The following is a 25,265-nucleotide window of genomic DNA, read 5'->3' on the forward strand; positions in this document are numbered from 1 at the left end:
ATGATGAAACCAATTTTAGCACAATGTCAAACGGAACAGATGATGATGAAAGTAATTTTAGCACAACGCCAAAGGGATACCTTTATGAACCGGAGTATACCGATGCCGAACTTCAGCAGATGGAGATAGAACGGGAAGAGAGAGAGCGAGAGGACAGAGATGAAGTTGTCCAAGTTGATGCTGGGCCCACAGCTGTGGCAAGAGCCAGGATGAACGACAAATGGTGGTGCACTTGCTCAAATTGTCAAGTTATGCCAACAGAGGTTGAAAGCTATTCATGGATTTCATCAGGTCCCTTTCCACAGGTGTATTAATCAAGCACAATGCAGTCTGCATTCATAATCTAGGTGCTTGATTTTATACACCTGTGGAAAGGGACCTGATGAAACCCATGAATTGCTGCCACGAATGGGAACTCATCATGCCACAGATGCAAAACCTATCGATTGACGAGGAGGCCAACGCAGCGTCTGTCTGCATTACATCCAATGACGTTTTCCCTGCAATGCTAAATGCTGGTGTCCTGGAGACATTCTTCTACGTACCTAAAATCAATTGGAAAAAGCGACCCAAACCAGCTGGACTTGACGGTCAGATGTCTGCAGAGTAAGTGTGATCTCTCATGTTGCTTTGTAGTTTTTTATTTCAGAATTCGACAACTTCACGTTGTCTTGACCAGTTGGCTATAGAATAGCCTATCTGACTGCATTATTATTTTACTGAGTGGACAGTAATAAAAGTGAGTTGTATACCAAATGTAACTAACCTACATCAACCATTGAAAAACTGTCTTTATAACCAAATGTATCTGCCAATTCATTTCACAATTGGTGCTCAGGGTTTGATGGATACTAGAGTTATTGCAATTATCTATAGGCTATGCATTTCATTCTTACCTCCAGTGTTTCTCCAGACAAATCTTCAGCAGTCATTTTGTTGATTCTGTATAAAGCTCTCCATGCTGTCGTTCAGATTTGAAAAATAACTACAAAGACAAGTACTGTTTTCTAGTTTTCATAAAATATGTACCAGCTTATATTGTGTTGTTTGTTTGCTCTTCTAGACAGTACAGGCTTGTTGCCTATCGCATGGTGACAGAATGGGCCCTAAAAGGAGAGAAGCTCGGCAAAGGCCACAGACGTGTTCTTCTCTCATGTGTGGTGGACCTCATAAGAACAAAATATCCATCACCAAATGGACAATCTCAAGGCTTCAAGGAGTCAGAGGAAGCAGAGCTTTTGTTTTAGATGTGTCAAAGAAAAATGTTTTATTGAACATGCAATTTTCAAATAATACATTTTCACATATGTACATGTTGTATGAAAACAGAAATAAACCCTGTGAATGTTTAATTTATGTCATCCCTGTTGATTATAAGTTATTTTCGGAAGCGGGATGTATGTTGTGCCACCAAGTTATCTTTGTTTGGCTTTGGAGTGGGTGCAATGTTGGCCGGCAGGTTGATTGGAGGATGTATCTGGAACACCTTGTCTCCTAGTGTGACATTTTTGTCAAGCCGCCGTAAAATTACCTGCTGCACCAAGTCTTTCCGGAAGTCTTGTTTTGTTGGCTCATACAGTTTCCTTACAACCCACTGATTGGATTGCCTTGAATGGAAGACATTGTATTTATCTTTTCCTGTAAATTAGAAGAAGAAATGGATCACTAAAACAGTATTCCCAAATAAAGAAATTGGCCAACAGCACGGCCAAAACAGTGTAATGTGTGAAAGACATGATTATCCACTATAATGTTTCCTAGAAATAATGCCCGGTGGTTGAAAAGAGTAAAGTAATTAATTGGTTTTCTCTTGTGAACTCAAAACCTCTAAAGGTCTAACCCAGTGATAGTATGGCATGACAGGGTGGTTTATACAGTATTCCAATAAATATAGATGATCAGTGTTTTGAAACTAGCAATACATGTATTATGACTTCAATATAGTCCGTTTGTACATATAGTCATTTCATTCAAGAGCAGAATGTTGTTGAATAGTAACTATCTGTGTTAGTACAGTTGTAATAGATGTTGCTGAATAGTAATATTTGGAATATAAATCTCAAGTGACATACCGTCTGTTGATAATATTTAAATATGTGTGCTGTTACAAGTTGAAAGGGAGAGGGGGCTATTTGTGTTGTGGTGACATTTGATACAGGTTGTTTGGTCAGAACAGTGATGGCCCCTATTGTGCTGAAAGTAGATCTAGGCATGCACTCTTTTTTCAGATATTGGAGGTTAAACGTATCACTGCTGAATAAGTCTGAAATAGTAGAAGAGTTAAGCAAAACTATAAAAGAATATTTTGAGACCAATGATAATGGTGAAGTTAATCCTTCAATTCTGTGGGAGGGAGCAAAAGCAGTTATGAGAGGAAAAATAATACAGATATCATCAAAAATAAAAAGACAGCGACTCAAGGAACAACTAAATCTGGAAAATAAAATAAAGGTTTTAGAGACACAACACAAAACCACAAGAATGAGCAACATTGCTACAGAACTTAAGGAGACAAGAAAAGCCTTAGACAAACTCCTGTCATATAAAGCGGAAGGGGCTTTAAGATTTTCTAAACAGAGATATTACGAGATGGGGAATAAAGCTAGCCGCCTTCTAGCATTTCAACTTCGTAAAACTCAAGCTAATCGTACTGTATCCAAAGTTTGTCATCCTACACTGAGTAGAACAGTATCTCAACCCAAAGAGGTAGCAGATGCCTTTGCATCATTCTACCAAAACTTATACAAAGAACCAAGATTACAAACATCAGGAAAGGATACTGATACTTTCCTTACTGGTTTAAATCTCCCCAAATTATCAGAAGAAACATCTAAACAGATGATAACACCAATTACAGAAACAGAAATAAGAGAGGCTATAAAAAGATTGAAAAGCAACAAATCTCCAGGAGTCGATGGGCTTCCTGGAGAATTTTACAAATGCTTCATAAATGACCTTGCGCCCGTACTAACCAAAGTGTTTAGATACTCTCTCTCTAAGAATAATCCTCCGGAGACATGGTCACAGGCCATTATATCTGTGGTTCATAAAGAAGGGAAAGACCCAACACTCTGTGAAGGATATAGACCCATCAGCCTGATATGCAATGATCAGAAAATACTGACAAGTATTTTAGCACATAGAGTTCAAAAATATATTACTACTCTGATTAAGCCAGATCAAACAGGATTTATTCCTAATAGACAGAGTGCCAACAATATAAGAAGAACCCTAAACATAATTACTTGTGCTAAAAGAGACAAACTAACATCAATGTTAATAAGCTTTGATGCACAGAAAGCATTCGACACTGTAAATTGGGATTTTTTATACAAAACGCTGTCAGTAATGGGATTCCACCCAAAATTTGTAGATTGGGTCAGAGTTATTTACAGAAATCCAAAATCTCGTGTCAGGGTAAACGGATGCTGTTCTGAGTTCTTTGACCTACAGAGGGGGGTGAGGCAAGGGGACTGTCTTAGTCCTCTGCTCTTTGCTATAAATATTGAACCCCTGGCAGCATCTATAAGACAGAATGAGGAAATAAAAGGCATAAAAGACATGGGAAATAAGGAGCACAAGATATCTCTTTATGCAGACGATATCCTGACCTATATAAGGGATCCAGTTCTTTCTGTCCCTGCACTGCTAGACACCTTAAAAAAATATGGAGAACTCTCTGGTTATCAAATCAACCAATCGAAATCTGAGGCAATGATGCTAGTTGGACATTGGCCAATCCAATTATCAGAAAGGCTTGATTTCCACTGGTCGCAAGGATTTAGATATTTGGGAATTATCATAACGACAGACCTATCAAAACTGTTTAAAGCCAATTACGGGAAATTGCTGGGCAATATAAAAGCGGACCTTACTAGATGGGAAATTCTTCCACTCTCCCTGATAGGAAGAATAGAAACTATAAGAATGAACATTTTACCAAGGTTGCTCTTTCTCTTCCAATCACTACCTATCTATGTTCCTGCCTCCACCTTTACCACATTAGATAAATGGCTATCCAAATTTATTTGGCAAGGAAAGCGACCCAGACTTAAATTTAAAAGACTACTTTGCCCAAAGGAAAATGGAGGCCTGGACTTGACTAGCCTTAAAACATACTATTGGGCAGCCCAACTGAGATCAATGGTTGCGTGGATGTCCCAAGATACTGACACTATATGGGTTGGAATGGAGCAGAGTGAATGCCCAAATTTCCCATTAGATTCAATCCCATTCCTAAACCAAGACATATGGGGGAAAAAGAAGATTACTAATGTATGGAGTAAAAACACCTTAAAAATATGGTCAATTGTGAGGAAAAAACTACAACTTCCCATGACTATTTCCAGAGCTATAAGGATAGCAAACAATTGTGAGTTCTCCCCAGCTAGGCTGGACAAGGGTTTCCTGAAATGGACAGAAAGGGGTCTAGTGGTTTTGGACCAGCTGTTTGACGGAGCAGCCTTGAAATCATTTGAACAGCTCAAAGAGAAATATGGTTTACCAAACCAAGATTTCTTTAGGTATTTACAAATGAGACATTACATCCAAAATCATCAAGAACGGGAAAAGCTCTGCTCTCTACCAACAAAAATAGAGCGCTTCTTCATATCAATAACAGAAGGAATAGTGAAGTCAAAATTCATTTCACATATTTACAAAATACTGCAGGAAGAATTTAAAGGAAATAATTTAGATATTAAAGAAAAATGGGAATTAGAAATGAACACAATAATTACAGATAAGCAGTGGGAGACTTCATGCAGTCAAGGACACAGGGTAACCAGTAGTCCTAACTGGAAGGAATTTGGATGGAAAATTAAAATGAGATATTTTAGAACTCCATTCATAACATCAAAATGGAGCAACAATTCAGACGGCTGTTGGAGGGGTTGTGGCTTGGTGGGGGATCACACCCATATATTTTGGGACTGCCCAAAGATAACGGAATATTGGCAAAATGTACAAAAAGAAATAAAAAAATGTCTTTGTATAGATTTACCTCTTGAACCATCATACTTTGTGCTAGGGATAATGCCAGCTGACCTTGAAGAGAACAACCAAACATGTTTGCTGAGAATCCTTCTTTTAATAGCGAATAAGGTAATCACAGCCTCCTGGCTGAAGCCACACCCTCCAACGGTTGCACAATGGAGGGAAAGAATCCAAGATGTTTATAACATGGAGCATACAACGGCATTATTACAACTGAAAGCACACGTATTCCTAAATAAATGGTCTTCCATTGCCCAACATTTTCATTTGATATGACTATTATGCAGACTATAATTTTCTTACTTTTATTTTATTTATGTAGCATTTATTTACCAATGGTCATTTGTATTGTAAAAAATTCTGTACTATCTATCAAATGTATATGTGGTATTGCAGAGATAAGGATCTTTCCCCTCACATATATTTTTGTTAGGATGGAAGACATCTATGGACTGCTATTCTATTTGTAGACCTGCCCTTGACACTTTACTGCACCATCAATACTGTACCATCAAAATGTTAATTCGTGACATACTGTATGACTGCACTAATAATAGGAAATAAAAGAAAAGTTCAAAAAAAAAAAAAAAGAACAGTGATGGCCAAGATTTTGCCAAGAACTATATTTACAACTATCAAGGGAGAACAACGAACACTACACTTGATAAAGATAAGATAAGGTAAGATAAACCTTTATTGTCCCACAATGGGGAAATTCTCGGTGTTGCAGCAGCACAGTGGATAGTTAAAAAAAAGAGTAAAGAATTATAACAATATAATATATACAATATAAACAATGAATAAACAATCAAACAATATTAAATTGAGTCCTTGGCGTGTGTGTGGTCTACAAGGGTAAATAAAGTTGTTTCTCATAAAGACGTGCAAGGGACACCCATGACTGCAAAGCCGTGGTTGATGCCAAAATGCAATGCACAGCACAAGAAAGATAAATGGACATGGTCATGTCAATGTAATGGTAGAATCTCTGATGGAATCTTTGAGTCTTGAAACCTGATGAGGTGTTGATAGGCCAATGGCCCTGATTTTGCTAAAACTATGGAAAGTTACCAGTTGTGATCAGTGGTAATGGCCATGATGTGCTGTATCTGCCATACTCACCCAACTCAGTGCTGTCATGCTGACGGCCAACATTGTGGTTGTGATCCAAGACACTCAGTTGGATCCTGGCCTGCATGGTGACATATGAGTAGTGCCGTCTCTTCTCTGCATACTTGAGTATAGAGCTATGAAAAACCTCAAGCTCCCCTAACGAAGAAAAAGATTTTATAAGACATTTTCTACTTCACATATCCAAGACCTGACATTTTATGTCTGCAAAATTATTTCTAATGCTATGAGGGAAAAAATATATATTTGCCTTATTGGAACACTTGCTAATGCACATTTATTTTAGCAAAGGACAGATGCAACATCATATATGTATTTTCCTTCAAGTGGGGCCCTGATTCCCTGTCAAAAGTCAAATAGCCGCAATACACAGGTATGTAATGTAGGGACACACATGATCAACTAAGGACTACTCATAGGAGTAGTCAAACGTACCCGTGTGTTTGAACAGTGTCAACTGATTGAGGTCTTTCAAGAGGTATTTGTCAAGTACAACAGCCTTGAGAGCGTTGTAGGCGCTACAATCATTTTCCAGCCATTTTTTTCTCCTTTGCTGCTCCTCAGAAAGGTCTTCATGGTAGCACTGGTACTCCTGGCCATCATCTTCCCAGCAGTGGATGCCACACACATGATGCAAGATAGAGGTCCACCGGCGTCTCAATTCCTATTGTTTTTGTTTGTTAAAAAGAGACACTGTTTAGCAAATTACACAAGAGAGAGAGTATAGAGGGATACCATATGTCACTTTTGAGTGATTTATGGCCCCTCTAAGCCCCGCCCCCTTTTTGACCGTGGGAATATTCCCACGCTAGCTCCTCCCACTTATGGGCTGTACGTACACCGTGGGAAAATCGGACTTGTGGCACGCCTCCTTATGGGTTGAACATCTGAAGCGTGGGAAAATCTCCCATGCTCAGTAGTTCTAAACCGGTGTATATTAAAACTTTTTAAGAAATGTACAATAAAGACATAGCCAGAGATGAGATCAGTGTTTTTTTTATTTATTAAAGAAGACATATGTACATTTAAAACATCAATGAAATAAGTTAAAATTACATTTTTCTCTAAAAAGAGTTATTTCAAGATGTTATTTCAAGATTAAAACATTAAAACAACTTTTTCATTTACAAAAAGATCATTTTTCTCTAAAAAAGAGCTATTAAAAACATTAAAAAAAAGATCATTTTTAAAATGTTGATTTGTAAGCATTTAACTTTCACATAGTATTTTGTAAAACTTTTACATAAAACACAGTTTAAAAAGCCTTGCGTTTTTACATACCATTTGTTAAAGACTCGAAGGTTTAAAGACAAAAGTGTTTTCCTTGTGTAATTTTTCTGGAGCAAAGTGAAAAAATGTCCACACACGCCGAAGATTTGTCAGGACTGAGAGTGTGTGAAGGCTGCAGAGAGACACAGTCAGACTCCGCCTCTACCCCCACCCACAACAGATGTCACCGTGGGAAATTCCCACATCTCCTATCCACTCCCAAATAGAAAAAGCGACCGGTCACTTCAGAGTCCGAGCTGGAAATGACCAGAGAATCATGGTGCAACGGCTCGAAGAGACCACACCCCCTAACACACCCCTCTCAAAAGTGAGTGGTCAATTTCGATTTAAGGGTGTGTGTAAAAAATGACATCACTCACGGGAATCCCCCTCCCACAGCGTCACAGTCACATGAGATGTTTAAAAAGGAGCGCAAACATGACAAGAGATACTTGTGATTTTACAAAACAAATCTGCAATGGCATCGGCTGCAACCCCGAAAACACCTGAAAAAAGCATCGATGTAGCTATGGATGATTTGACTATAGCTCCACGAAAAAAACGTGGAACGCACGGGCCCTGTTTAACACAATTTCTTCACGAACCGGAAGATTCTGTGAAATATACTTTTCACTTGTCCGAAGGACGCGCGTGTACATATGCTTATGACAAAATCAACAGAGAAGTCAGACTGGTTAACGTGGATAATGACGAGAGATTCACCACAAATGCCACGGATGATCCGGATTTAATATTCACAGAAAGAGATTGGATTTTATTCTACACAAAAGTATGGAGAGATTTGAATGAAGGGATGGATACACCTCTTTTTATCGGTGAGTGGGCTGGATTAACCATGGGTACAAGATACCGGATTTTAGCGGACCAAATAAATAAGCACTCAGACGACTATATTTACATACTTTGTAGTGATTTTGGCAAGATTGCAGAATACTCGTGGCCAATTTGTGAAAAAGATCATTTAGAATTATATGATCTGAAATTCATGTTCCAATGGAAGGACCTGGCTGTGTTGGAAAATATTTTTTCCAAGATCAATCAGCTTTTCCAGTGGACCAATGCGTATGAACGCTACGCCAACATTAAAGTGAAACTTTTCCACCCCGAGTGGGCGGTCCCAGAGAGGCGCGGTTCTTATATAACCCCACACACTCTCTACAAGCATTAAAAGACGGGCTCTTGAAAGCTTACCTCATTCACGCATCATGTCTCAGGATACTGGTTCTCCTTCTTCATCATCATCTCAACTGCATGGATCTACTGATGGATTTACAACAAACGGATTAATGACTATGGCAAATGGATTACCTCAGAAAAGCATCGATTGGATAAATAATTTCTGTACAGAACTTGGTTATCACAATCTGGCTTTCCTCACAAACTACGGAGTTGCAACACCTGCCGCAGACGCTGAGACCCCCTCACACAACTGTCGATGAGACGGACGGATGCCTAGGGGATACAGGTCACCGGATTATCAAAGCTATTTTGGCTGTTATTCTGGAAATTTTGGTCGACAAGCGGATGAAAAAGAATTGCGACGGCTGCACGGTGGACCATCCATCTCAGACAAGACACAGTTGCTTGTTTGAACCTTCTGCCTATTATTTTTATGGATGTTTTGAAGAAATCAGTGTGAAGCTTCTCACCCCGGAGTTAAAAAACATATTGGCTCAGGCCTTGAGTCAGTACGGAGGCAGGCCTCATCTCCAGAGGATCGAGGGAGCTGTTGAGGCAATTTTATACGGGCTCAAAGATGAGATGTACATAGTGGAACAATTATCTTTAATCCGTGAGAAATTAATCGACGAATCATGCGAGGAAATAATTTACACGGCTGTGGATAAATGGAAACTTGCCGTATCTGAAGATCCGGAGATCACACAGGTTTAAAAATGGGGAACTTCTGCTCTACCTCATGGATTACAAAATATTTCTTTAAATCACGTGTTAAATGTGGAATATCTAGCCTGCTCCATAAGATTATCCTGAATAATAGGACTACAAATATCGACGTGAGTCCGGATGAAAAACGACTAATGGAATTAATGAAAGACGTACGTGGATTATCGGACGAATGGAATCATATGGTAAACATGTCTGTCACCTGCGACAACATACCATCTGCTGTTATCAAAAACATTCTCGATCTAATGTCTGATGATCAGAACTCTCTTTTTAGAATAGGAAATATATTATGTATTTGTACGTATGTAACTGATGTCTGCAGTTTGCTAAGTAACGAAAAACGTGATGTATGTAATATTATTGATTTTTTAGTTGAATACATTATGGAGAAGAATTTTGAAATGTCTGTGAAATTTTATTTCTTGTTTGTGTGATATAATTCACATTACACATTACACATGTTTGTAACTTTCTAATAAAATCATTTTTATTGTTTGCAATGTTTTTTTTGTAACGTTATATTGTAAAATAAAAATGTTTTGTAACTTTTATGTTGTGAAATAAAAAAAATATTATGTAACTTTTATGTTGTGAAATAAAAAAAATGTTTTGTAACTTTTACATTGTGAAATAAAAAAAATGTTTCTGACTTTTATATTGTGAAAAAATAAATAAATAAAATAAATAAATACTGAACAAATTTGCAACTCGAATCATTATGACTGAAATCTCATAGCGTTGACATGGCAGAACTAATGAAAAAGATATACTATGACCCCGCGAGCTCTGGAGCTTTTGGGGGTAAAGATAGATTAAAACAAGCTGTATTAGAACAACACGGTGTAAGACTATCTGATAATGAAGTGTCCAATTGGCTCGCTAGTCAGGACACATACACTCTTCATAGAACTGCACCAATAAATTATAAGCGGGACCGCGTAGTGGTGTATGGGAAAGACCAACAATTTCAGGCCGATTTAGTCGATATGTCCGCATACGCAAAAGAGAACGACAATATCAAGTTTATAATTACCATTATAGACGTCTTTAGCAAGTACGCGTGGACACGGGTGTTGCGAAATAAATCCGCGTGTGAAGTAACTAAAGCATTTTTGTCAGTTTTGAAAGAGGGGCGAATTCCCGTCAAGTTACAGACAGATAAGGGTACAGAGTTTTTCAACAAGCCTTTTCAACAGATGATGAAAAAATATAATATAACACATTTTTCAACAGCTTCTGAATTAAAAGCGAGTGTAATCGAAAGGTTTAATAAAACTTTAAAAGGACGAATGTGGCGCTATCTTACATCGATAAATTCCAGACGCTACTGTGATATTCTGCAAGATTTGACAGAGGGGTATAACTCCTGTTACCACAAGTCCATTAAAATGAGACCGTTGGATGTAAATAAAGAAAACGAATCCATGGTATTCAGAAATTTATACGGAAAAATGCGTAAAGAGACACCCGTCTTTAAATTCTCAGTGGGTGATGTGGTCAGAATATCTAAAGTCCGGAATATATTTGCCAAAGGCTACGAGCAGAATTATACCGAAGAATATTTTACAATAGCATCTTGTATACCCAGGGAGGTACCTGTGTATAAATTACAGGACTATGATGGCGAGATAATACAGGGCTTTTTCTACGAAAAAGAACTCCAAAAAATTATTGTGAGTGATGATAAATCATTTAAGGTCGAAAAAATTCTCGATAAAAAGCGACGTGGAAAAGCCATGTACGTTTTGGTGAAATGGTTTGGATGGCCAATGAAATTCAATAGCTGGATTCCTGAAAAACAGGTGATAGATCTTCACTCTCCTTTAAAACCCTAGGGAGAGTCGCTCGCGTTCTCATTCAATCAAAAACATGTCAGAGGAAGAGGGGTTTTACGTCACCCTACCGTGTAATGCATCAGCTCATGTTTACCCTGAAAATCAGATAGCTAATTACAGAACTAGACTGGCAAGAGCAATACATTTAAAAGGATTATGGGAAGTGGCGTTGGTCGAGTTCCACTATCCAAAAACATGGCATACTTTCAACGAGGAAGACGCTACTTTTATTATTGAATGCGAGCAATGTTTGAACGACGATGAACATAGTCAAGTGCGAGGGGATCTTAATATTCAAACATTCAGGAAAGCCCTAAAAATATCTACGAATCATAATACTATAAAACACGGGTATTTTGAGGATATTTCAGTATTACTCAAGGAAATAAACGCAACTCTTCCACCGCGGGTGCAGCTCAGGTACGATAATATAAAAAATAAGATATCTCTGAAATCAAATCAGAGAGCATCGCTAACGTTTTACGGAAAGCTGGCCATTATTCTAGGATTAAAACCAGGCGTTCCTATAGAAAATGTAAACAGTTCGGATGAACACGAAGACGTGCGCACATACGCACCACACCAGGCTGATATAAGCGGAAGATTTTACACTCTATTTGTATACATAGATATAATAGAATATCAAGCAGTCGGTGACGCGTATGTTCCATTATTAGAGACGATACATATCGAACTGACCACTAACAAAGCAGTCAGTGTCAGGTACGACAAGTCTCATTACGTGAGTCTTAATAAAAACATCATATCAGATATCGGCATTGAGATTAAAGACGATCAGAATAAAGACGTACGATTCACCTACGGGAAAGTTGTGACGAAGCTGCACTTTAGACCAGTGAGAAAACATTTGTTTTAAAAATGGCTTATCTCACACCGTACCAGGACGATCCCCACCGCTACATATCATATTATCAGGCCCAGACGGGTCACGGAATGCCGGGCTATGCCGGAAGCGGAGTCATGTACGGTTCCGGTTTCGCGTCAGGGATCGGGGGTCTCTTTCGTGGATTATATCGTATGGCAATACCGTTTCTAAGAAGGGGTTTTAGTATTGCAAAGCCACACATAAAAGCTGCGGCAAAAAATATAGTAAGTGACGTAGTTACCAGTGCCTTGTCAAAATCATTTAATAATAATGATAACACCGAGAGACAGAGCGGTCAAGGTCTTATGGTCATGCGCAGAGGGTTGAAGCCCCCTGGGACCCGTATGAGGAGGGGGCGTGGTCACGGCGTAAAGAAGACTAGAGGCGTCACGAAGAAACGCCCAGTTGCAAAAAAGAGAGGAAGAAGCCGGACGAAGCGCGTAAAAAGATCTACAAGTTTGAAAAGACGAAGCAACACTATCTTCTAAATCATGTCATTGATTCATGCAATGTCGGACGAATGTATTAAATCCGAACTGGATATTTTTACCCTTCCTTTAACTCAGACAGCTATTGAGAAAAACACTTATGTGGAAATCCCCCCTATGTCAGCGATTAATGATGCTTCTCCGATTGAGTTTTTCATTGCAGGGACTGGTGAAGATTACACTGATCTGAATAATACATTATTATATACTCGTGTTAAAATAACGCTGCCAGATGGGACTGATCCCCCGCAGGGAGCCCCAGTGGGGCTTCTTAACTATCCTGGAGCATGTATTTTCTCGCAGGTGGATGTGTCGCTAGGAGATCGGTTGGTATCACAGTCGTCCAACACTTATCCTTACAGATCCATTCTGGAGATGCTTATTAATTATGGAAAAGATACCCTAGAGAACAACTTTTCAGCAGGATTGTTTTACAAAGACACAGCCGGGCACATGGATGCTACGGATCCGGCAGGTGCGAATGCAGGACTGACAAAGAGAGCTGCGTTTACTGACGGTGGCAATGTTGTTGAGTTACTAGCTCCGATACACAGCGATATATTCTTTCAGCCAAAATTACTTTTGAACGGAGTTGATATTCGTATTCGTCTAACTAGAGCAAAAGACGAATTCTGTCTTATGCGCGGGGACGCGATCGATTATAAACTAAAAATAATCTCCGCATCTCTTTTTATCAAAAGAGTATCTGTCTCCCCTTCTCTTCGCCTGGGCCATGCCCAGGCATTACTGTCGGCTACAGCAAAATATCCTTATGATAAGGTCTGTGTTAAATCCTTTTCTGTGCCGGCTGGAGCACGCGTCTCAAATCACGAAAATCTCTTCCTTGGAACTCTTCCGAAATCCATTATTATTGGACTGACAGATAACGATGCTTTTACTGGCTCATACGAAAAAAACCCATTCTCGTTCAAACATTTCCATCTTGAATATTTAAATCTCACCTCAGATGGTGGACATGTCCCAAATCGTCCTTTTCAGCCACAATTTAATTTAGGCAACGCGGTAAAAGAATATTATCAACTGGTTACCGCCACGGGGAGACATCTGAAGAACCAGTCTTTGGCCATAGACAGGGAAGATTTTCTCAACGGCTACACACTGTTTGCCTATAACCTTACTCCAGATGAAGAGTGTTCGCAGCATGTGTCTCTGATTAGGTCAGGCAATATTAGGTTGGAAGCCCGTTTTAGAGAGCCTCTACAAAACACAGTAAACATTTTAATTTATGCCATCTACGATTCTCTACTTGAAATATCAAATCGAAGACAGGTGTTGGCAGAACACTACTGAAGAGTTCAAATGAACACTGTGGAGTTAACGGAAATTATGGATAACATCGTGTGTAATATACATTTTTTAGGAGTACTCGCTAGCGATCATTTTCCAAAAGAACCGCTGACAGATCTCCCGGCTCTATTAATTTGTAATACGGATCGATCGGACGAACCGGGACGCCACTGGTTAGCTATGTATATGGATCGAAACGGGGTCGGATGCTTTTTTGACAGCTTTGGGAATCCTCCGGATTCAGATTTTTTTCCACCGTCCATTCTTGACTTTCTAAAAAACAATTCTACACAAGTTCATCATTCTACCAGACAAGTCCAAGATTTTACATCAGTCACCTGTGGACAACATTGTGTCTTTTATCTGTATCATATTTCACGGGGTGTTGAGTATAAGGATATAATGAAATTTTACCATAACGATAATCTATTAAGAAATGATACTATGGTGTCTCTTTTTGTGAAAAAATTGAAACCGATGGTTTGTGTTAGTAAAAGATTTAAATGTATCCAATGTGTACAGTCTGGTAAAATGTTCCAGTCTTATTAATTCCTGTGTAACGAATAAATAAAGAATATGTAATGAATAAAAGCGAGTCGTAAGCAGATGAATAATTTCATTTTCTTTCTTTTATTTGACATCAAAAACAATAACACATGGATGTTAACAACATAATAACATACATAGTTTTAAAAAAATAAAAAAATAAAACACAGATACAAAACCTCTCACACGGTTATATTTTGTTAAAAATTCATCCATTGGTCAGTGGCGCCTCCAGACATTTTTCATAGGGGTGGCCAGATGGGGCCACTTAAAATCTTGGGGTGGCACACCAAAACTTTAAACCATCATTTCAGAAATTTTTTTCTACTGTTGTAGTAAACCGGCCTGTAGTAAACTTTTAGAAAGACTTAAGGAAACTCCTACTGATATACTATATGATGGTTTATTGTGTTTAATGTTACTAATGATAAAATGTGCATAGACTAATAACAGTACAGTTAACATTTTGAGTTACACAACAATTCTGTTGTATTTTGCAATTATATTTGGCATAAGGTGTACATTTATTGCAAACAAAACAGTTACTGGGGAAAAGCAGATACTGGCAGATACAAATATATTATATATTAATGTCAAGAATTCAGAAGTGTATATATTTATATAGCCTACACTACAAATAAATAATATACAATTAAATTATGCTTATTTTAAATGTATTGAGCAGGCTAGGTATAAAAATATAGGCTTTTAATAATCTTTCAGTGCGCAAAACCATGATAATATGAGACGCTTCAAAACAGAGCGCACAAAGCGCATATGCGCATCGCGGGTGCAGAATGATGTGCTCAAAGCAACATGGAGTCACAGTGTGCAGCGCTGCACTGAACAAGTGCGCATTTAAAAGTTCACGGCACAAAGCGAAGAAATGTCGAGCGCACAAATCCTAGTGTCTATCTGTCCAACAGTTTATTGATCATTTGTTTCACAGTTTTAAATTCCAGTTATTGTGCGTTTGATGCCGATTCATAGTCCTTGTGATGTGTGTGATCTAACAAGCACACGGTAGTGAGTCGTTTAAAAACAGCAACAAACTCCAACAAAATAAAATCATTTTATGCAAATCCACAGCCTTTTATATACAGATAATGCATTATAATGTGAATATATCATATTGGAGAGAGTTTTACCGTGCATCCAACCAGAAGAGGCGCGCGCGCTGTTTGAATACTGAATGGAGAATGATTGACAGCCACAGAGGAGGGAAAACGAGTTTCCGTAAACTTTAATGATGTAAATAGACTTCTGTCCGTCACATTAAGCTATGGAATGACTTCAGATGACTTTGTCACCCAAACTGACGCGGTAGTCTTCTTCGTCTTCTTCCTTAACTTCTTTTGAAATTGTTGACCGACGGGCACGCGCTGAGCTGTTGCTGTCTGAGCACGCAGAGTACTGGCTACTGTGTGCGATCGAAGGTCTGCCTGGCTGTGCATTGGGGATGAAATGCATAACTGATGCTACTAAAATTTATACTGGCCAGCGGGGTGGCCAGTGGGGTGGCCAGGAGTCGGCCAGGGGTGGCCACGGCCACCCCTGGCCACCCCCTGGTGGCGCCATTGCCATTGGTAGGCATCTACTCTGGGGGAGTTAAATACGTTTTCATCAGGATCGTGTGCATGTGTGTGCGTGTGGCGTTTTTTCAATGACTTAGTAGGTACAGCACCAAAGTCATCCGCGTGTGTTTTTGTTTTAATCGTTTCAATCATCCGTCTTACATTATGATTGGATACAGTCGAATAAGGAATCTTTAATGCCGCAAATGCATCCAGAAACTCATACCATCCTGGAGGGTGTCGACTGTTATGTTTCATTTGTGGTGAAGTTATAGTTTTTACCAGATCAAATATATGGGATCCTGAAATGATTCTCCCTTTATAAATAAATTCTCCATCATCTGTCCATGAAGACACGTGTTTGGCTTTGGACATTTTATCCATAATATATTTGACATTTTTTAACCTTCTCTGAGGAATATTGTTTAAAACTTCTGAGACGATAGGGTCCTCACTGACGTCATCATTCCTAACATCCGGGGTATGGGGGGTTACAGGTGTCTCATGTTCCGGGGATGTAAGAGTTAGAGTGCTACTTTCCATATCACCATGTTTTACCACGTTTAAGAATCGTTGTAAAACACTAGTGTAGAGCTTGGATTTTTCGTAAGTGTTCAAATCATGCCTCTGCAGTATATCTCTAATGGATGAGTCCAAGTCATTCTCCACAGTCGTATGAATATTTTCACGAGGCTGGGCAGTTCTTAGTCTATCCAGCTGATGTTTTGGCACAAGATACAATTTCTCGGCGTGTTGCATTTTTTCTCTTCAGATTTAGTTCCTAGTTATTAGACTAGAAATGAAAGGAAGTGCTACGCTGAGTAGAGGGAGCAGAAAACCCCCTTTTTGATTAATCATACGTCTCTTCCTGCTGATATTAATCTTTTTATTTGCAACGTATTTTAATTCTTTTTTTCTTCTTTTTAAAGTCCCGTGTTGTTTCGCAGTTAGAGGGATCTTGCCATGAATAATATTTAGAGCCACTTCACATAGAGCTAATATTAACTCGTCGGGTGACGATTGGAGAATAACACGTCGCTGCTTGGGCGAACTCTTGTATAATAATTTTAAGAGGTAGAGATTTCTGGAAAGCCGTGTGCTCATCTTCACTTTTGGAGGTAGACCACCGGATAGTCTGACAGTAAATCCGCTCTGAGCCGGAATTTTTCAGGTGTGTGTGGTTTATAATCGATTAACAAATAACTGTGAGGACGTTCAGTTGCATCGTTATATGCTTCGATAAAAAACCTTGCATTACCAGGAAACATTTGCCGGCCCAAAATACCAATCTGCTGCTTATCGCGAGGATTTTTAAATATTATTAAATAATTAGTATTTAGACCGATTGTTCTGCTAGATTTACCCTGGAAAAACAGATTCTGTATTAATAGCAAACAGCTAATCTTCATATGATGCACTAGTCGTGTAAAAACGTTTTCGACCTCAGGGCTGGACGCTGCTTGACTCATAACGTCGTCCATGATAAGGAGAGAAAGTTTGCCAGGAGGGAATAAAGATTCGTCATCCAATTTCTTTGGTATACCTTCAATGAATTTAATATCAAAAGCATGTAACATTTCATCATACATCGACTGCCAGGATGTATACACATACACAAAATTGTCAAACTTGACAGAGCACATTTTCTCTGAATTATACATTAGATTTTTCACAAGAAAAGTCTTCCCAGAACCACTTTGTCCGGCTATTATAGCCGAGAAAGGATGCTGCATTCTGCAGTCAAACACATCTGTTTCACACATTTTTAAATATATTACTAGAATCCGTAAGGTAATGTTGTATAGTCCTGCTGAAGGACTCTCTTATCGTAGACTACTGAAAATTTTTTCACATCTGATCTATTGTGTAATGTGAATCTCCTTTTGTTTCTTGTGATGGTGTCTGTTTTTGCTGTCAGGTGTAATTTGACACCTGTTTCGACATAGTCTCGCACAAGATCGGTCAGACTCTGTAGTGTAACTATTTCTGCATTCTTTGCATTGAGTGTAATACCCTTCGCTTTGAGACACGAACGGCCATTGACTGTTTTAAATGCATATGACTTTGGTCCTGATGAGACGAACTGCAAAATGCTGTCATCAGGATCTAGCTCGTTTTTGAGCTGACCGAGATAAGACCCTGTTTCTGGCATCCAATCATCTTTTTTTGATACAAAAACCACTGAATCTGTATCTGAATAAATCGCACGCCTGTCTAACTTCTCCAAAAGATTATATAATTCAAGTCGAGCCCAACAAGTCGTGAAAGCGCCCACGAACACATTCACGTCGTGCGTGGGAGCAGGGTCTTGCGTTGAGCTGGAGCATTGAATCATTGCCACTGTGTCAGATACGAAAGAGAAATGACGTATTACGTGGGCGTGGCTAAAGAGACGTTGAGTGAAGTCTTCCGGGTCTGTTAGGAGCTCTGTGGTTGGCAGATGCGTGCGCAGAGAGAAACGACCCCAAAGTGTGTTCAAGATGAGCTTAGCAATGGATCTTTTTGCCGGATTTTTTATTATTTTAGAGACTTCTAGCTGAACACCCTCTTTCTCGAGATATTCATCCACGTAAGATTGTTTGTCTGTCTCTGTCACAACATGAGAAGGAAATCCTGAGGCTTCCTGTTTGAATTTTAGGAATGTTTTGACATAACCGCTGAATAAGCTGTCAGATGTGTGTGGAAAATGCCAGACCTCTTGTATTTTTATTATGCGATAGCCTTGTTGAACAGCCTTCTGGAGTTCCGCGCTTACCCAAGTGCCTGTAATACATCTATCAGCCTCTGTGTGGCAGCATTGTGTGTCCTGAATCTGATTTTCGGCACACGTTCGACAGAGAGGAAACATTAATTTACCCCACATCTGTAAGGCAACACGGGGTGATACAATCCATGAGGCGGTAGAACTTCCGCCTTTATGAGCCCGAAATAATTCTCTATCTCTTCAAAGTCCTTGAAGATAATTTTAGGGTGACCGATAGGATACGTTTTAGTGGCCTGAACAAAAGGGTATAACGATGTGAAATCATAATAATCGATTCTCTCATCTTCAGCTGCTTTGTGATACAATTTGTACGCATTTGTTCTCCCTCCGTAAATAGCAGCACGAGCTATTAGTCTGTCAGGTGCATCATAAGACTCCATAAACCGGATGACGTCAGGATCTGTCTGTTTTAACCCCTCCCACTCACAATCCCAAATAGAAATGACACGCAGGCCATACACTTTATCTAGTGATTCTAGTTTTGCATCAGTTTGCCTCCTAAGAGTACCGAAAGACACTTTTGATAAAGGGTTAATTTCATCTGATTTAAAACGACAGTCGTGACCGTGGAAAAAGCATCCTAAGTACTCATATGCAGTTTTTAACCCGCAATCAGATTCATGAAATCCATCGAGGTGATATGGGCCTACCGCACGTTCTCCGTGATTTAAGGCATGTTCTATATTAATGCTTTGACTAGTTTTGATATACTCTAACCACTGTATGGATACGTTTGAGAACGTTTTATACTGATTTATGTATGCGTGGCTGTGTGTTAGAGCCAGCGTGTCGCGAGGAAGAAAATTGGTTTTGAACGTTTTCATGCATGTTCCTGCCAGCGTTATTGATTTAAAAGGATCAATGTTTGTGATGGCGAGGAATTCGGTTCTGTAACGTTTGCACGCTTCTCGTAGAATACCAACATCATTCCGACAGTAGAAAGCGAGTTCTTTTTTTAAGTCAAATACGCCACCCGCTACACCTGCATACCACTCATCAAACTGTGCACGCTCCTCTGTATGCATCGAATCATATCCGTAAAACTCTTTTGGAGGATATGGACCGATATATTCCTCATTTTCTGGCTTATTGAAACGATGTGGAAAGAAACCCTTTTCACTGACACTCAGATTCAAGGCTGCGGGTATCTTTGCGAGTTTAAACGGGATGAATTGCCATGAGTCTATAAAACGCTGTTTAAACACCCTATCGTACATATAGAATTCGACACCCCTGCAGAATAACTTTAGGAGTTAAACCTTCGTCGGTGAGGTGTTCAAGAATCAGGTAATTATCAAAACCTGAAGAGTTATGTCCTATGAAAGTGTATTCTGCATATTTTGGACGTCTAAAATGCTTAATTAGACGCGACACACAATCTGTTCCACCGGCTTCAAACGTCTCTCCTCCCTGTGTCATGGCGCAAACATAGTTAGCCACATGTTTATTATTCTGATACCTAGTCTCAAAGTCATAATATATGTATTTCTCGATACATAGTTCAGGTTTTAGAGGCTGTATGTAGCACTCATGAACACCTTCACTTACCAAAACCTCATCACAATGCATGCACCTGCCAGATTTACACTTGTGGGGTTTTCCACCTGACGACCTATAAATGGTGTGACATTTTGAGCAGAATTTGATCGTGTCACATTGCGATTTTTCATTAGATGTGCCCTCTTGTTTATGTGTTTTGTAGCAGAAGATGTTTTTACAGAATCTGAGACAGTCTGGACACTGTCTACTTTTGGTTGGTTGTGTTCGACACTCGTTTGTCATGCATATTTTACAAACAAACTTGCAATTGTGTGTTCTCCTATCTCTATATCCTTTAAAACAGTATGGACAGATGTATGGAGATCCAAGAAAACCCTTCAAATTTTTTATTAGATGGAAATGTCCTTCGTGATTAAATAGATGTACGGTCTTTGGGTGAATTTCGTCTGTGTTTTTGTAAACCTGTATCTTTCCTGAACAGTCTCTGTGAAAAACTACAATTTTTACTCCTAATTCTCTTTCGAAAATGTTTAGATCATGAAATCCTATTTTATCATGCGTTGTAAAGCCGCATTGTGTGTGGATTTGAGTCGCTGGTGTTTGCAACTCTTGATCGGTGAATGTTGGGTTAAAAAAATATGCCAGGCAGTAGCTCAAACACATTTCATTGCCGATGTTTACAGGACTAAATAAGTGCATTTTATTCCGACTAATACTCTCACTAATTGCAAGGTCTGTGATTTTCCTACGACCACCTGCAGATTTATCTCTCACAATTGAGATTTGTAATGTCAAAGTCGAATCTGTCGATACGTCACGGTTGCTTTGAGCGGCTTGTTCTATCTGACTTATGAAAACTGATGCGTCGTGGTTGCTCTCAGGTGTTAAAACAGCATTTACAGAAGTTGCAAGCGAATCTCCAGCTAGTGATATGTTCATATACCCTGTTCGTCCTGCAAACTGTTGAGAGAAATCCACAACCTCATTCAAGATATTTTGCAAACGCAAATTGTACTCTGCAAAATCACAAGCCTCTATTCCACGGAGATCTAACGGTCTGTGTAACTGCACGCCATTGAAACGCGGTCTTGGTGTTATTGTAAAATCAGCCACGCGCCCACCTTCGGTCATTAATCTGTCTATTTCCTCCTGACTTAGTTCCGTACGCCCCATATTCGTTTGAGCTGATCCATCACCACCTGTCTGTATGGTCTCATCTTCATCATCCACGAACGGATCTAACCAGGATCGCTGTTCAACTAAGATATTATTTAATCTCTCTCTATCGGAGAGGTCTGTAGTATTTAGTGCTTGTAGTTGATCCCGTATTAAAGAGTTGAGTCTGTCGTTATTTTCAGTGGTCGTACGTCTTACTCTTGTTCGAGATACATTTTCATTTTCATTTTCAGATTCGGGATGTGCTCTTTTTGAAAGCATTTTGATGTTTTTTTTATTTTAAAATTGTGTGAAACAGAAGCGTAAAATAGAAGCTGCTAGCATAACATAGATCACAATGTTGTTAATATGTAGGCCTATAGCCTGCATTATAAAAGTAGGCTATCAGTAAAACAAAATCACACGCACGTAACCTATAAAAGTATCACTCAAATGAATTAAATGAATAAAAAAAACAATAACAATAACAGTCCAAAATGAATAAAAAAATAATAAAAAAAACGACAGAGAAAATCATTTAAAACTAAACACAGATGTATATAATGGAATATAAAATCTCACACATGGTAATATTTGTAAAAAAAAACTATCTTCTTGGATTTTGTGAATTGATCCAATTCCGTTGAATAATGTTCAATCTTTCAGAGATCAGAGATAAAACAGTTGTACGTAATGAATCATCATTCCTCACCTCTGTCAGCTCTTGTTGGAGTGAAAACACATCATTGCTTAATTGTCTGATTTCGTCCGATGTTTGATCGTGACATCTCCCAAAAAACTCCACAGCGTTTCTTAATTCATTCGTATGGTGAGTTTGCTGATCTGAGATTCTGTGGAGTAGCGCTATAACTTCTCTTTGTGACTCGGAAACGATCTTCTCCGTTTGATGATATGATAGTGGCGCTTAAGCTATTTCCAAGACACGTTGGAAGTTTCTGTTGGCTAGGCGTAATGTGGTATAACTTAGTCCTTGAAGTTCTCCAACGTTGAATACTGGTGTGAAGGATCGTTCATCACCTCCGTCATCATCATCACTGTTCTCTGTTGTCTCCCGTTCAGAATTGATGGTGTTCAGAACGGCATCTTCGGATTCGAAAAATATGTCTGCGTCTCTTTCGTCTGAGATTTCTTCTAGAGAAAAAAACAATCAAACATGTATTATACGGCTTATTTAATATAGATAAAATATAATGACCCATGAAATCTTACCGTCTTCCGAAAAAATCGGACTCTCGTGAGAATAATCCTCAAATCATTTTTTGCTTCCAGTTGTTGATGAAACAGATTCAGTGTTTTCTTCTAAAAAAAAAAAAAAAAACATTATATTTTTTTTAAATAAAAAAATCAACGAATAAAATATTAGGCCTATGATTAGACAAAAATAGTTTTTCCTCTTACCGTTGTCCGGATAGATGAATTCTTCTCCATAAATTTCCCGAAGACGCTTCACTCCTCTGTTTATCAAACGGGGAGGAGATTTCTCTTTGGCTGCTGGTGAAACTTGTTCGATGCTCTCTGCCTCTCTGGAGGCTTGAGATCTTGGTGTCGTGTTTGGCGTAAGGTCTTCGTAAATCTGATTGGACGGGCTTGAAACAACAACCATTGGACGTGTTGATGGGTCCGGATGGGTGGTGCTATGAGTCGGAATGACCCCTGTGAATTCTGTTGAAATAATGAGTTGTTTTTTCTTTAAATTATATAGTAATTAGAAAATATTAAAAAAGACGTAACAAAACACCATGCCTTGTAAAAAGTCATCCGGCGATACTCCTTCTGGAAATGATGCATCATCTGGGAATAAAAGCATTTATTGAAATATCTTTTCAATATTGTGGGATATAATGTATAATGTATAATTTATGATGAAAAACTCACATATTTCGTTTAAAATCTCCGCTAATTCAGCATCAAAAAATTGGTCAGGTATAGCTGCTTCTTCTGTTCCCTGATAATCTACAGACATAATGAAGCTAGGATTCGCAATTCGACGTTCAGTCTCCTTCAATGGTTTGGTGTGTGAATGAATGAATTACTTTGCTTCCTTTTAAAGATTGTGCGAGGAATTTGAAAAACACATTTCTCCCGCTTATTTTTTTCAAAGAAAACATCCCTTTTTTCACAAGCGTGAAGTCTTCGTCGTGATTTCTACAACTAGAACAACATATGGTCGTTTTGTTTACATGTCCGGATAATCTTTCCCGGATACAGCCTGTAATAAAAACTAATTCTCGCTCGACAAAGCATAAAACAGCTTGATATCAGCGCAACTGCAGACCTGATGGATCCGACCGTTTGTGTGTGTGTGCGTGTGTGTGTGTGTGTGTTGTATAACCTTAAAAACTATGGCCTAAACTTTAAAACATAGGATAACTTTGTGACAATTAGACATTTCATATGAATGTTCAAAGTGATTAACAAATAGCATTTCACTGTAAGTTTGCGCTCCTTTTTAAACATCTCATGTGACTGTGACGCTGTGGGAGGGGGATTCCCGTGAGTGATGTCATTTTTTACACACACCCTTAAATCGAAATTGACCACTCACTTTTGAGAGGGGTGTGTTAGGGGGTGTGGTCTCTTCGAGCCGTTGCACCATGATTCTCTGGTCATTTCCAGCTCGGACTCTGAAGTGACCGGTCGCTTTTTCTATTTGGGAGTGGATAGGAGATGTGGGAATTTCCCACGGTGACATCTGTTGTGGGTGGGGGTAGAGGCGGAGTCTGACTGTGTCTCTCTGCAGCCTTCACACACTCTCAGTCCTGACAAATCTTCGGCGTGTGTGGACATTTTTTCACTTTGCTCCAGAAAAATTACACAAGGAAAACACTTTTGTCTTTAAACCTTCGAGTCTTTAACAAATGGTATGTAAAAACGCAAGGCTTTTTAAACTGTGTTTTATGTAAAAGTTTTACAAAATACTATGTGAAAGTTAAATGCTTACAAATCAACATTTTAAAAATGATCTTTTTTTTAATGTTTTTAATAGCTCTTTTTTAGAGAAAAATGATCTTTTTGTAAATGAAAAAGTTGTTTTAATGTTTTAATCTTGAAATAACATCTTGAAATAACTCTTTTTAGAGAAAAATGTAATTTTAACTTATTTCATTGATGTTTTAAATGTACATATGTCTTCTTTAATAAATAAAAAAAACACTGATCTCATCTCTGGCTATGTCTTTATTGTACATTTCTTAAAAAGTTTTAATATACACCGGTTTAGAACTACTGAGCATGGGAGATTTTCCCACGCTTCAGATGTTCAACCCATAAGGAGGCGTGCCACAAGTCCGATTTTCCCACGGTGTACGTACAGCCCATAAGTGGGAGGAGCTAGCGTGGGAATATTCCCACGGTCAAAAAGGGGGCGGGGCTTAGAGGGGCCATAAATCACTCAAAAGTGACATATGGTATCCCTCTATACTCTCTCTCACAAGGCAATGAAAATACGTTCATCCAATGATGAACACCGGCTATTAGATTACTAACACAATTGTTGGCAAGCGGCAGTTGTGATTTAAAAATCTAGAACAGATGTTGAGGTGAAAAACATCTAACAATTGCATTATAAAGTTAAATGAGTCTTTTTAGAGTTGAATAATTTACTTCTGAATGCCTATATGACATCAGGTTGTAGAGTAAACTAAACTCCACCTTCTCATCTCCACCACAAAAGCTGCACGACCACCAGAAGTGATTTCCCAGAGACTTGACCCATGGCTGCAAGTCCCGGTTTTCTTTTTTCTTTGCTGCTGCACTTGCCTTCTTCTTCACGCCTACATTTTTTTTATTAAAAAAAAGGGGGAAAAAACCCTGATAAGTTTATGAGAAATTGATGGGAAAGTCTACAACAGCTTCCTTTACTTG

General features: G+C 38.8%; 1 long non-coding RNA gene across 1 annotated transcript; it reads right to left on the reverse strand.

Moving 5' to 3' along the window:
* Window positions 1-21,982: 21,982 nt before the first annotated feature.
* LOC309481051 lies at window positions 21,983-23,277 on the reverse strand. Its single transcript, XR_014199877.1, has 3 exons — window positions 22,800-23,277; window positions 22,611-22,700; window positions 21,983-22,532 (listed from the first exon to the last, which is right to left on the reverse strand). It is a non-coding gene; the product is annotated as an uncharacterized lncRNA (long non-coding RNA).
* Window positions 23,278-25,265: the final 1,988 nt, after the last annotated feature.

Source organism: Leuciscus leuciscus (genome assembly GCF_965113295.1).
Source record: "Leuciscus leuciscus genome assembly, chromosome: 18".
NCBI classification, from domain to species: domain Eukaryota; kingdom Metazoa; phylum Chordata; class Actinopteri; order Cypriniformes; family Leuciscidae; genus Leuciscus; species Leuciscus leuciscus.